Source organism: Monodelphis domestica, chromosome 1 (genome assembly GCF_027887165.1).
Source record: "Monodelphis domestica isolate mMonDom1 chromosome 1, mMonDom1.pri, whole genome shotgun sequence".
Taxonomy (NCBI): Eukaryota; Metazoa; Chordata; class Mammalia; order Didelphimorphia; family Didelphidae; genus Monodelphis; species Monodelphis domestica.
In genome coordinates this window covers 86,030,861-86,040,660 of record NC_077227.1, presented here as the reverse complement: position 1 = coordinate 86,040,660, position 9,800 = coordinate 86,030,861, and the positions used below count along the sequence as shown (strand labels likewise).

The 9,800-nt window shown below is 38.2% G+C and overlaps 1 long non-coding RNA gene across 1 annotated transcript; it reads left to right on the top strand.

Moving 5' to 3' along the window:
• The first annotated feature begins 4,922 nt into the window (after nt 1–4,922).
• Nucleotides 4,923–9,152, top strand: LOC103104578 (uncharacterized). Its single transcript, XR_460275.3, has 2 exons — nt 4,923–5,852; nt 7,292–9,152. It is a non-coding gene; the product is annotated as an uncharacterized LOC103104578 (long non-coding RNA).
• Nucleotides 9,153–9,800: the final 648 nt, after the last annotated feature.

Here is a 9,800-nt window from a genome sequence, read left to right as displayed (position 1 = left end):
ACACTAAGTAAGAGAATTCACAAGTCCCTTGCTAGAGGGGTGACAATTCCAGAGGCCACTGCCAACCCCCTTGGGCATTGCTAGGCAAATTGAAAGACTGCAATTGGTTCCTGTAAAATGGAGGAAGGGATAGGAAGTGATATGGAAAAAGGACTATAAAAGTCCTGAACTTTCTGTCCAGGGGAATTTTTTGGAACTTGACTTTTTGGACTTAGTCTTGGAACTCTTGGAACTCTGTGTTGGTGAACTGAAGGAGGAGACTCTTTGCCTGGATCCTGAATCAGCTTGCTGGGTGAGTAGCTGGCCTTCCTTTCCTAGCTTCTGGAGAGATTGGTTCTGGAAAGGCCTTCCTTTCCTGGAAGAGGCTGCTCTGGTGGAACTGAAGACACCACCTTGTCCTCTGGCTGAAGATTATCGAGCCCTGTTGGGGCTGAGCTGGACACCATGATAAAATTTAGGGTGACAGGCTAGACATTTCTCTTCTTACATTTCTCCAATTTCACTCTTTCCATCTCTTTGTAAATAAAGCTACTAACAGTCATTTTGACTTAAGTTATAATATTTTTAAATCGGTCACCACACTATACTATAGAATTTTCAAATTAGCATATAAACCTGAATTTTAAATTCTTCCAGTACCTATCTCCTAGGGTAGTTGTGAGGATCAAATAAAACAGTATTTGCAAAGTACTTTGTAAACCTTAAAGTGGTATATAAAATTCTAGCTATAATTATTAGTAGCAGCTATATCCCAGCAGTTGTGCTTTTGTTGGTGGTGATCATGGAGTGTAAATTCTTTCTTCCTTGTACCCTCAGTGGAAAATAACACTTTTATCACAAATCCTTAATTAGATGTCAGATTCAAGTTAGGTGGATGCTCATTTCTCTGTACCTCTGTACCTCTGACTGTACCTAACCATAGAAAATGGGAAGTATCACAAAAAAATGACCCTAACTCTCACCTACCCCTTCACTTAATTTCAGAAATGATTTTTTTTTATCCTATGAAACCAAGAATGGACCAGGAATCCCTGTAGATCAGCATCATTAAATAGAAATAGATCCCCAGGTTGCACATTGACTTGAAAAACCACAAATTTACATTTTGTTGTCTTGCATTTTTATTTTGTTAAACATTTCCCAATTATATTTTAATCTGGAATTTTGCAGGCCAAGAGTTTGATTATTATAGCCCACTGCTCTGGTACTTCTGACATTCTTTGGTTTTCTCCAGGGAAATTGCATATTCCCTTTTCTATTTAAACTAATTTTATTTTATCAGTGTATAGACACACCAGAACGAACCCATTTCTCCAACTAGCTCCAAACTTCATCTCAGACCTGTGCTAAACTTAGTTGATACAAAGATATCTAATAGATGAATTGTCTAGGTGGGTCTTTTGTATACTGGTATCTATGTGGTAGGGCTTTGTGAGTCCTTGTGTCTCTTTATTTCTCATACCAATCTTTCAGTGGCAAAAGATTTCTTTGTATCACATCTTGAACTTGAAGTTCACCTAAGCAATATTCCCCTGCCCCATGCTTTTCCATTCCTATTCAGTTAGAACACTTCTTTATTTTCTTCAGAGAATCAGTCCTTCTCAATAGCAGGGAGAGGATAACTTTAGTTTCTTTGACTTCATGGTTATAAGGAAGAGTCTATTATCCAGCATTAAGGCAATAATGAATGTTCCAGTCTCCTTCTCAGAGCTTCATCTGAGTTTCTCATCTTACAAACTTGAATTCATCTTTTAGACATTTTATTCTTTGATGGTGACTAAGTGCTTTGGAAGTATTTTATTTCATCACTGATATTACAAGAATCTTTAAAGATTAAAGACACGGTTAGAAGCCAGAAAATAGCTAGTCAATCAGTCAATGAGCATTTATTAAATACATGGTCTAAATGGATAAAGTGCTGCATCTGGAGTTAGAAGGACTGAGTCCAAATCCTACCCCAGAAACTTCTTGCTTTGGGACCCAGGGCAAGTCACTTAACCTCTATTTGTCTCACAAATAAATGTAAAATTGGAATAATAATAGCACCTAACCCTCCAGGTTGTTGTGAGGATCAAATGAGCTAATATTTGTAAAGCACCTTGCAGGTGCTATATGAATACATATTCCTTTCCCCCTTCTTCTGTGTTCCAGACACTGTATTAGATCTGGGATATAAAGAAAGGAGAAAAAAAAAACAGTCCCTGTTTTCAAGAAGCTCAGTCTAAATGAGAGAGATAACATTCAAAGAAATATGTACAAATGAGGTATAAACAGGATTAAAATAGGGATAATCTAAAAAAATAAGGCACTCACATTAAGAACTTGGGGAAGGCTTCTTGCATAAGGTGAAATTTCAGCTGAGACTTGAAAGAAGCCAGAAGATAAGAAGGGAGAATATTCCAGACCTAGGGGGTGAGGAGGGTGATAGCCATAACACACACCCTGTTGCCAGGATTTACTTGTTTACTAACTACTGAATTTACCAGTCCTCCCTATTTACCATTTCTATTGCTTAGCAAGTCTAAAGAAGAACAAAAAGATTTTTGGAGCCATGAATTAGGTGGTTAGCATAATAAATTAACACAAGGTTGCACTAGCCAGATGAACTAGCTATTTCCCAGTTTTGGTTTGCATTAACAGGTGTAGTTAAGACCAAATGAAAGATTTATGGCTATAGAGTAAAGTGAGGTTTATTGGAAGGATATATAGGAGCAGGTGTCAATAAGCAACACCATCAATCATGAATACAGATCGATTTAGGTCCTGTCCTAAGAGTTTGAGTAGCCATGTATGATTGGATTACACATTCTTGATTATTAGAGACACAAAGGTCTCCATCTAGAAAAAAACAAGCACGCATGGTAGCAGTTGGCCATTACTCCAAACATTGTTATGCTTACTTTCTGATATATATATATATATATATATATATATATATATAAAGAGAGAGAGAGAGAGTGCTAGAGCTAGAGTGAGCTCTCAGGGATTCCTTTCCCTCCTCCCTTCCCCCCCCCCTATAAGTATTGTATCTCAGTCTTTGATCCTGTTCTTGAGGTTTTATCATTATTTTCCCCCATCCTCTTGGCTGAGAGTCTTGCTTCATATTTCACTGGAAAAATTGAGGCCATTTGCCAAGAGCTCCTTTTTCGTCTCCTTATCTCACATCACTCAGATGCCTTCTGCCAATATTTCCTTCTTTATCCTCCCCCCCCCCCTTCTTAAGACATCTTCTACATTATAAAAAAAATCTCAGGGAATGATGATATAAATTGTGGCATATTTGTGGAAGTGACCGAGTTACTAGCATTTATTAAGTATAGAGGTGACATGGTTTGATCGACACTTTAGGAAAATCATTTTAGCAGCTCATTGGAGGAGAGATTTGTGACAGTCTTTTAAATATTTCAGTAATTCAGGCATGAAGTGATGGAGACTCGAACCAGGATGATTGACAGCTATCAGAGGTGAGAAGGGGGAGAATTTAAGAACTATTGCAAAAGTGAAATTGACAGACTTTGGCAACAGATTGTGTTTAGGGGGTAAGAGATAGTGAAGAGTTGAGGATAACATCTAGATTGTATGCCTGGGAGTCTAGGAAAATGGTGGTTTCCTTCACAGTAATAGGGAAGCATGGAAGGTGTAAGAAGGACAATCTTTTGAATCTCCTATTCAAAGGAGGCAATAAAGAAGTAGAAAAAAGTGTAGAATTTGGAATCAGAAGACCTGAGTTCCATTCCTGGCTTGGTCACTCACTCCCTGTATGAATTTAAGTAAATTATTTAATTTTTTAAATCTCTCTGGGCTTCAGTTTCAATTGGGTTAGATGATCTCCAGTTTGTTTTAATTTTAAATCTATGAAAAAAAAATTGCTTGGAGACATTTATCCTGTCCATGCCTCCTTTATCTTATATTTCTGAAGTTGATTTTTTGAGTCAGGTCAAGGGCTATATCATTTAATCTCTTAGCACTTTAATCTTTTTGAATTCTTTTTTTTTTTAAACCCTTACCTTCCGCCTTGGAGTCAATACTGTGTATTGGCTCCAAGGCAGAAGAGTGGTAAGGGCTAGGCAATGGGGGTCAAGTGACTTGCCCAGGGTCACACAGCTAGGAAGTGGCTGAGGCCAGATTTGAACCTAGGACCTCCCCTCTCTAGGACTGGCTCTTAATCCACTGAGCTACCCAGCTGCCCCCTAATCTTTTTGAATTCTTACATTTCCATGAAACCTTTGAGTCACCTGTGCAATTTATTGGCCATTTCTTCCAGCTTTGTTTAAAGTATAGACATTACAGGAAGCTTAGTGGTCCAGTAAAGAGCTCTGGTCCTAGGCTCAAATTTAAATTCAAGCAGTATGACCCTTCCTTCTCCCTTTCCCCACGTTTATTATTTTGTTTAAAACATTTTTAAATTCAATTATTTAAATCAGAGAATGAAAAGGTGTTTTTTTTACACTTTCTTTTCATCCTGTTACCCCTCCTCCATCCAAGGAAAAGGCAAGAGAAACAAAACCAACTATAAATATGTATTGTTATGCAATACAAATTTCTGTATTGGTCATGTTTGCTAGGCAAATCACTTAATCTCTGCCTAGCTCTAAGTTTCCTCATCTATAAGAGGGACAATAATAATAGCATAGCATCTACCTCCTGGACTTGTGAGGACAATAAGATCTTATTCTTAAAGGGCTTTCCAAACCTTAAAGTACTACATAAAAACCACCTATTATTTTGTGTGATCTTCAGTTACACCTGCTTTCCCTTTCTTCCTTCTTTCCTCCTTTTCATCCACTTTTTCTCTTCTTCCTCCCCATTCTTTCTCCCCCAGCCCCTTCAAATTTCCACGAATTAAAATAAAAAGCAGGTGCCCTTGCTTTTGTGCATGCCCAGTAATGTCTCCCCTCCCCCATCTTTTCCTCCCAGAATGCCCCAGGGCAGGCTTCTGTCTAGTTCCTGAGGAAGCTGAGGCTGAGGCTACCGAAGGGAAGGAAACCCTTTCCCCGCCTGGAATCTGGTTTTTCGAGGCCAGAATGATGAGCTTTAACGGATCCTTCCTGATTCTCATTTGTTGCCCCAGTTCGTGGGCTCTCCTTTAGGAGGTGGGTGTGAACCCAGCTCCTCTTGAGACTCCCACAGCATACGTTGAGCCTGGGGCCAGGCGAGGTGGGGGCGGGAGTACCTCTCAGTCCCTTCCTCAGAGCGGGAGGATCTCAACATTTTAAATAAGGCGACCGGGAATCATATTTTTGGATGATCCAGGACCAGGGGTGCCTATTATCCATCGACCTGTAGTCGCGGGGCGCCCGTTTTGTTCCGGGCACGGGACCACCCGGGGCCACACCTTCCTCATCAGTAGACTGAAGGGGCTGGACCTCTCCACTCAGCCTTGAGGGGCGGTTAATTTGTGCCGGGCTCGGCCATGAGGGCAGAAGGCAGCAATGCCCACCCTGTCTTCTGCTGTCGCTATGAGATCAGAAGCATGTCGAGTTAGTGGGAGGATACTAGGGGAAAGGAGTAGGTTGGGAGTCTAGGCAAGGCTCCCTGCTCCTTTGAAGAAGGTGGGCTTGAAGCCAAGGAACTGAGGAGACAGGTGACCAGAGAAGAGCATTCTGAGGCAGCCGTTGGGAGTTGGAAATATTTGAAGACTGAAAAAGCAGGAAGGGGCCATTTCCTGAGAAGCTTAAAAGCTAAACAAGGGATTTTCATATTGAATCTGGAATATTTCTTGTGAAGAAGTTTCTTCCTCTTTTACTTCCAGACCACGAGATAACAATAGCTGATGTTTGTTTAAAATTTAGGTGTTAGAAAGCCTTTCATGTTCTGTGTGCCTTATTGGAGACAGGGTGGCCCTGGAGTAGGTAGGTATTCGTTTGAACCTTATTTTTTTAAAATCCAGACTTTCCATTTTTAATTCTTGGAATGTTTTGAGCCTTTCTCATGGACTTGAGTTAACTCCTGCTGACTTCAGGACTGTTTCATATCACAGCAATCCCTTCACCAGAAACATTGATATTCATCCCTTCCCCATTGTTCTACTTTATAGATTCTGATGATTTAATTTGTTTGAGTAAATTTCTTAGAGAAAATTGTGAGGTAGTGATGCCCTGTGTAAAAGGCAAAAATACAAACCTTTTCCTCGGTAAGCCACTGTGTCCTTATAAGATACATACAGCACCCCCCAGTCCATGAAAAGATATCAAAGGAAAGCAGCCATTTGTGACTGATTCCAAGTCAAGTAATATGGTTTTAAATTCTGGCTCTAACCATCTTAACAATGATTTTAGACAAATTACTTCATATCTCTAAGTTTGTTTCTTCATCTATAAAATGGGTATTACTTGTGTACATATCAGTCTTGAAAGGTTATTGTGTAGAAACTATTTGGTACACTTTAAAGTACTATACAAATACAAGCTATTTCCTGGCTTTTTCCCTCTCACCTTTGGACTGGAAGTGCCTGATAGAATGAAGCTAACTGCTGTTTAGTCTTTCAGTCATTTTCAGCTGTTTGTGTACTAATACTATGCATGGAGTTTTCTTGGTAAAGATACTGGAGTGGTTCGCCATTTCTTCAGTGGATTAAGACAAATAAAGGCTAAGTGACTTATCCAGGGTTACTCGCAGAACTCAGTTCTTCCTGACCCTAGGTCCAGCACTCTTATCCATTGAGCCATTTGGTTACTTGTAGAAGGCCGGAAAGCAGAATGCAGAGGGGGGAAATCCTTCTTTTATGAAAGTCATTAAGCACCCTCCTCTATAGAGCTCAGAATGAAGGGGGGTACATTCTAAGAGCTTGAGTAAATCTTTCTTATGGGTGACCAAACCTGTTTTTTTTTTTTTTTACTGGTTTCTGCAGTGAGAAACAAAGCCTGTGGGTGTGAGACTTTTCCTTGATCTGTTCTGCTTGCATTGAAGTGTTTTCTGATCTAGATATGAATCTTACTAGGATTTCTTTTATTTGTATTTCTAAAAATATTTTTGATATTTTTGATAATTTTTGATATTTTCTGAGAATAATTAATCATTCTTAATGCCATTCTAATGATACCTGCTACTTATGTAGGGCTTTTAGATTTACAAAATGATTACATTGAACCTTGGTACTTAATTACCATTTTTGGTAGTCAGATGTCTACTTCTAATATTCTTACACTGAAAACAAATAGGCTTATTACCTAGAACAAATAAGCAGACTCAGGAATGGTTTATATCTGAACTACAGATCAGTAAATGGTGCAGTTTAGTATTTCTAAACAGAACTTTTTCTCAAAAATGAATTCTCTCTTTATTGTTTCAGGAGACTAGAATGGTGAGAACTACATACTAAGCCTTCCAGAAGGATTATAGCACCTAAAATATACTCTTCCTTACCCTACCTTGATGCCTGGGGATTGGTGGTGCCTTAAATATCTAAAAACCAGAATCAAAAGAATAATGCTCAAGGCCAACATTCCAGAAACTTTAGGTCAACAAGACCTTCCCTGGTGGAAGCTGGATATTTACATTTCCATAAGTGAAAATTACAATGTGAATCTGTAAGAGAAAGGAAATAAAATCTTGGAACTTCAGGGATTTGGAAAAAAGTTACTACTCAAGACTCAGGGGATAAGCGTATATGAGTGGGACAACAGAAACAAAGACCAATTTGCAAGTCAGGAAAACTCCAAGACAAACATAATAATAAAAAATAATTTCATGGAAAGAAGTTCAGAAAAGCGTCTAGATCAACATTTTATCTGTCTTGGTAGAACAAAGTCTCCAATACATGAGAGTAAGGTGATCTGTGAAAATGCCAAATGAAAGTCTCATACAGAAATTGTCCAGATATAGCGACTAAGAAAAAACTGATGTCAAAATCACATGTAAGAAAAATACTATACATGTTCCATCTGTAGCACATTTTTTTGGGGAGAAAAATCCTCTTTATTCATTAGAGTTCACACAGGAGAGAAACTATATACATGTGATCAGTGTAGCAAAGACTTCCTTTGGAGAGCCTACCTCATGTCTTAAGAGGAGAGTCATACACAGGAGAGAAACCCTATAAATGTGATGAATGTGGTAAAGGCTTTATTTGGAGAGCTTACCTCAGTGCTCATCAGAGAGCCCACACAATTGAAAATTTATATACTTGTGATCAGTGTGGAAAAGAATTAAAAGTTACTCAAATTTTTAATTAATCAGAAACTCCACACAGGTAAGAAATCCTATGAATGTGATGGATGTGGCAAAGGCTTCATTCGAAGAGGATATCTCATTGTTCATCAGAAAATTCACACAGGAGAGAAACCCTATAAATGTTAGGAATGTAGTAAAGACTTCATTCAAAGAACATACTCCAATGTTCAATGGAGACCACATAGTGGAGAAACCCTATAAATGTGATGAATGTGGTAAAGGCTTCATTCAGAAGGCTTGCCTCAGTGTTCATCAGATAATCCATACAGGTGAGAAACCATATACTTGTGATGAAAATGTGGAAGAAGATTCTGAGATGATTCAAATTTTTATAGATATCAGAGACTTCACACAGGTGAGAAACCCTATCAATGTGATGAATATGGCAAAGGCTTCATTCAGAGGATTCATGTAGGGGGAAATCTTTTGCAACTATGATGGATATGGCAAAAGCTTCATTTACTCTGGTTACCTCAATGTTCATCAGAGAACCCCCTGTAGGAGAGAAACCAAATATGTGTGACCAGTGTGGAAGAAGATTCAGCCAACAGTGACATTTTAACAGACATCAGGAGAAGTCCTATGCTTGTGTTGAAGGTGGCAAAGGGTTCATACAAAGAATAACTTTTAGTGGCCCTTAGTCCACTGAAGAGAGAAACCCTATGTATACAGTGATTGCACAAGAGGATTCAGGCAGTCCTCATATTTTTATAGAACTCAGATAATAAACATGGTAGATACCATATAAATGTAGTCTTTTGACCAACACATCTAGGAGAGAATAGACTTCACTGTTTGATGGAAAGTTCACACTAGAGAAATAAGAAATTTGGGAAAACCGTTACTCAGATATTTATGTTTAGAGAATGAACATATGAGAGAAACTGGTTAACTGTGCATTTGTGGAAAAAATTTTATCCTGAACTCACCTCTTTAATGCTCGTAATAAAGTACACCCAGGAATGAAATCCTTTATGATACATGCATTGTTTGTAGTTTTTACTCAGTTAACTCATGAGCTGCAGAAATAGAGTTGTTTCATTTTCATTATTAGTGGTTAATCAAGGAGAATTTATTTTTGTTTTTCTTGGCCTCTCACTATAAAATCACTCCATAACACAATCTTATACTGGATGTCAGGTTTGATAATACTGCTGCTCCAGCTTTTGAGCTACCTTAGCTTTGCCACGTTATTTCATTTATAATTCTGGGATATAAGATGCACATTTCTACCTGATTTATGCATGTTAAAGAAATTATTTCTTACAGTTTATAAAGAGCACAGTTGAGCCCGTGATCCTGTCTTCACAGGTTCTTGCCACTTTCAAGATGGACCTAGCTGTTCTTGATTAAGGAGTCTAACCAAAATAAATAAAAATTAAAAAAAGGAAAAGTGGGGATTGAGGAAAGCTGAATATCCCTGTCCTAAATATGACAGAAGAAGAATGAAATGTGGGGATTTTGAGATTATTGTTGGGGATAAGTACGTTTCTAGTTCTTAATTCCTATCTGGTAGAAGGAATTGATGACATGTTAAATAGAAATTTTTAAAAAAGAATATCTCAATTTCAATTTAGTCTTAGACATTTGTTTCTTATTAACATATACAAGTTACATGATTGGATAAA